This window comes from Plecotus auritus, assembly GCF_963455305.1.
Source record: "Plecotus auritus genome assembly, chromosome: 6".
In the NCBI taxonomy this organism is placed as follows: Eukaryota; Metazoa; Chordata; class Mammalia; order Chiroptera; family Vespertilionidae; genus Plecotus; species Plecotus auritus.
Window position 1 is genome coordinate 84,589,063 of NC_137773.1, and position 5,039 is coordinate 84,594,101.

Here is a 5,039-nt window from a genome sequence, read left to right on the forward strand (position 1 = left end):
CCAGAATCCCCTCACCAACTGAGTATTGGGCACCCCCACCCCACATTGTTCCTGGAGGTGGGGACGGAGAAGGGGAGAGACACCTGAAGCCTGGAAGCTGCTTGCCTGGGGCTGTTGGACTTGGTAGGACCTGTCCCTCTGGTTGTCTCTCCTCTCAGGTGTTTGCAGTGTTTGTGTCCAGTGCTGCATTTGGGCTGGGGGTGGGGTGGGGGATGGGATGGGATGGGAAAAAGGTCCTGGCCCACCCCCTCTGGAGCTCACCTTGGTGTGTGTGGTGGTGCTGGGGGAGGGGGGAGGGCAGAGGCCTGAGGGGCCTAGGTACACTGGACCTATCTGGTAGGGTTTCTGGCTGAATCTGGCCATTATTCCACCTTTCACCCATCCCTCAAACTCCACGGTGCCTATCAGTGGGAACAATGCTGGGATCCCAGGGCGCCCAGTCCTGCCCACCAGGAGCCCTCAGACTGGAGCAGTGTAGGAAGGACAGGTGGACTGGGACATCCCAAGTTTCAATAATCAGGGATGTGTGTGTGTGTGGGGGGCGGGGCATTGGGGACTCATTTCCTGGAGGAAGAGACAGTAGCACTGGGGACGTGAAGGATAAATAGGAGTTTGCACCCTAGCCAGTTTGGCTCAGTGGATAGGGCATTGGCCTGCAGACTGAAGGGTCCCAGTCAAGGGCACATGCCCGGGTTGTGGGCTGGATCACCAATGTGGGGCATGCAGGAGGCAGCCAATCCATGATCCTCTCTCATCATTGATGTTTCTATCTCTCTCTCTCTCTCTCCCTTCCTCTCTGAAATCAATAAAAATATATTATTTTTTAAAAATGGGAGTTTGCTAGGGAGTGCAGTATGTGCAAGGCCTGGGAAGGAGGGCCCAGGAGGTGCTGATGGCAGTCACCAGAGTACCCAGAGAGACAGCCCAAGAGGAAAGAGCAGGCATTCCCAAACTGATGATCACACAGGGTGATTTAAGATGGTTTTGGATGCTATGAATAAAACATAACAAATAAAACAGAGAGGAATGATAGGGTGCCAGGGAAGATTGGCTAACCAAGGAGGGCTCCCTGAGGAGGTGGCATTGGATCTGAGACCCAAGTGGCAGGAGCCAGCCTTGTGCCAATCCTGAGAGGGTGTCCCAGGCATAGACCTGCCTGGATGAGGCCGGAGGGGGTGTCTGTACCCAGATCTGTCCTTTCAACCTTGGGGTGAGATGGGATTCTAACCAAGTGAGCTACCCATCTAGGACAAAGGTTTGGAGGTGAACCAAGCTGAGGTGGGCTGAGGGGTTAGGCTTGATCCCCTGGAGGCCTCCAGTATCCATGCAGGTGAACCTATACAAGCTGAAACAAATCTGGGCCACCTGCACATGCCCCCACCCCCGGGATTCTGGTTCCCTGGGGGCTGTTTTTTTAAAAAGTATATTTTTATTAATTTCAGAGAGGAAGAGAGAGATAGAAACATCAACAATGAGAGAGAATCATTGATCGGCCGCCTCCTGCATGCCCCACACTGGGGATCGAGCCTGAAACCCCGATCATGTGTCCTGACAGGGAATCGAACCATGACCTCCTGGTTCATAGGTCCATGCTCAATCACTGAGCCTGCTGGCTGGGCCCTGGGGGCTGTTTTGTTAAAATAAAGCTAAAAAATCAAAATTATTGGAGGAGGCATTTAATGACACAAAGTATAAAATCATAGCAAGTAAAAAGATTCTGTTTTGAAAAATAGGTTCAGAAGACAAAAATTAACCAGGTGGTTAAGAACAAGGGTGTGGCCCTGATGGGGTAGCTCAGTTGGGAGAGCATCATCCTGACATGCCAAGGTTGCAGGTTTGATCCCTGGTCAAGGCACATATAAGAATCAACCAATGGCCCAGGCCGGGTGGCTCAGTTGGTTGAGCATTGACCCAGGAATCAAGAGGTTACCGGTTTGATTCCTGGTTAGGACATATGCCCGGGTTGCAGGCTCGATCCCTAGTGTGGGGTGTGCAGGAGGCAGCCAATCAATGATTCTTTTTCATCATTGACTAGTGGCCCAGTGCATGAAATCCGTGCACATTAAAAGGGAATTAATTAGAAGAAATATTTTAATATTGCTATTTTCCCTTTCTCTATAATAGAAGCATCAGAGATGAAAGAAATTTAGTAAAATGTATATGAAAATCTTCCTCCTGTCAGAGTCTGGGGTGTGCTGCGGGACCCAGAGTCAAGTCCCCGCCCACCTGCAGCGCCTCAAAATCACGCAAGACCCAGACCCAGCTGGCCCCACCCCCATTGGGTGAGATCCAGACCCAGCCAGCCCTACCCCCATCAAGCCCCACAGGGTTGGGGGGGCACGCAGCCTCAGGTCCCCCGGCCTGGCGCTGGGAGGGGGGCGCAGCCTCAGGTCCCCCGTCAAGCCCCGCCGGGCAGGTGCACAGCCTCAGGTCCCCCGGCCCAGCACTGGGGCAGGGGTGTACCTTGAGGTCGCCCGTCAAGCCCCGCCAGGTGGTGGGCGTGGCCTCAGGTCCCCCAGCCCAGCGTTGGGGTGGGGGCATGGCCTCAGGTCTCCCATCAAGCCCTGCCAGGTGGGGGCATAGCCTGAGGTCCCCCAGCCAGGCACCCAGGGGTGGGGGGCGTGGCCTGAGGTCCCTGTCAAGCCCAGCACCACAAGCCCAGCAGGTCCCTGCTGATTGCTCCTTAAGGCTCCTTATGGGAACTCAGCCTCCAATCTGGGTGCAGCCATCTTGTGTTACGGAAACCCTGCCTCCGCTGTGGGCACCGCCATCTTTGTAATGGTGTGATGGTCAATTTGCATATTCCCTCTTTATTATATAGGATGTTTCTATCTCTCTCTCCCCTCTCCCTTTCTCTCTGAAATCAATAAAAATATATTTAAAAAAAGAATTAACCAATGAATGCATAAATAAGTGGAACAACAAATCGACATTTCTCTAAAATCAATTTTTAAAAAATAGTGAGCATGTGGGGCAGGCTACCAAGGTTCCCGGATGGAAAGTTACTGAACATCTCTGCACCTCCCTTTCCTCGCCTGTAAGATAGGAAGAGCAGCAGTACCACTTTTTAAGATCATTCGGGATGCAATGAATGGGTACGCGGACAGTGCTCGCTGACAGCCAGCACTGAATAGTGTTGCTTATTAAAATGATGCAAAGAAAGGCCATTGTTATTACTTCTCACAATAACTGCCCAAGGCTCTAGGCTCCCTCTGACTCCAGGCTCCCCTCCCACACCTCAGCCCTGAGTGATGGTGGCGGGGGTGGGGGTGCCCATTTTGAAGATAAGGAAGCTGAGGCTGGGAGAGGCAGCACCACAGCCAGCAAAAGGCAGGCAAGGGATTTGAGCCTTGGATGTGAGCACTAACCTGTTCCTGGTAACTGCAGGGCCAAGCGTGAGGCCCCTCCCTCATCTTTGCTTCTCTCTCCTCCCTCCTGCCTCCCTTTTCCCACTCTTGAGAGCCGGAAAGGCTGCTTTCCTGGGAACCTAGAAGAAAAGTCACTGGAGTGCAGCTGGGGAGGGGTCTTAGGCTTGCACTGTGCCAAACTGGGGAGGGGGAGTCATTTTTACAAGACCCCCAGGGAGAAGGGCAGCCTGGCAGAAGGCAGGGGACGGGCGAGGGCTGGCTTCTGCCCAGGCTCCATGTCCCCCCATTCTCCCAAGGTCTCCTGACCTGGGAACTTGCACTCTACAGCTGTGTTCTCAGCTATATCATGAAAGTAACAGAAACCACATCTCCCAGCCCCACCTCCATCAGCTCGGTTGTCTTGGCAAGTGACTTCGCCTCTCTGTGACTTCGTTTCCCCATCGGTGATACAAGATAATAGAATTTCCTCTTCAATAAATGGATTAAATGGGAAAGTACATGTAAAGTGCCTGGCACAGCCCAACTGGCATGGCTCAACGGTTGAGTGTTGACTTATGAACCAGGAGGTCACGGTTCAATTCCCGCTCAGGGCACATGCCCGGGTTGCAGGCTCGATCTCCATTGGGGAGCATGCAGGAGGCAGCCAATAAATGATTCTCTCTCATCATTGATGTTTCTATCTCTCTCTCCCTCTCCCTTCCTCACAGAAATCAATAAAAATATATTAAAATAAAAAAATACATAGAGTGCCTGGCACAAAGGAAGCACTTCATTCATTCAGTAAATAGTTATGGAATCTCTGCTGTGATCCAGGCACTCAGGACTCCACTGTGAACAAGACAAAAATCTCTGCCCTCCGGAGCCAGTATTCTAGAGGAGGAGATAGACAGTGAACAGATAAAAACCTAGGGATGGTCAAGGGGTCACAAGTTCTATGAACTAGAACAGTGTATCGGGGAAAGGCACAGATGGTGGTCTGCTGTGGGGCAGGAGGGGGTTATAATTCTAAACAGGGTGGCTGGAAGGCCACACCAAGGAGGTGACATTTGAGCTGAGACCTGAAGGAGGTGAGGGAGTCAGGTGGAGAGCTGTATGTAGGAGAGAGTTCCAGGTGGAGGGAGTAGCATGTGCAAAGGTCCTGGGGGCAGGAACCTGCCTGGCATGTTAAAGGAACAGCGAGGCCGGTATAGCTGGAGCAGAGTGAGCTCCCTCTGCCTGGCAGGCCTTGTTAGATCCCCCCAGGGATGGAGCAAGACCTTCCAGAGGGAATGGTACCAAGAACTCACCTTTTCTTTGCTCCCAATACAATTTGGTTCACTTAACACAGTTTCTTATTTTTGGCACTACCAGCATTTGTGTCTGGACCATTCTCTATGGTGAGACTGTCTAAGGATTATGAGGGTGTTGAACAGCATCCTTGGCCTTCATATGCCAGGAGCATCCCCAGTTTTGACAACCACTAATTATCTCCAGACATCTCTGAATAATTTCTAGTTGAGAACCATGGACTTAAATCCATTTTGCAGATTGAAAAACTGAGGTCTCAAGAGAGGTAACTACTTGTTCACAGGCTTAAACCATGGGAATGTCAGATCAAGGCTCCCCACTGGGGGCTGGGGGACCTCAAAATACTCCAACGGATGTGCTGTGACCCCACGCCCACCATCCCTG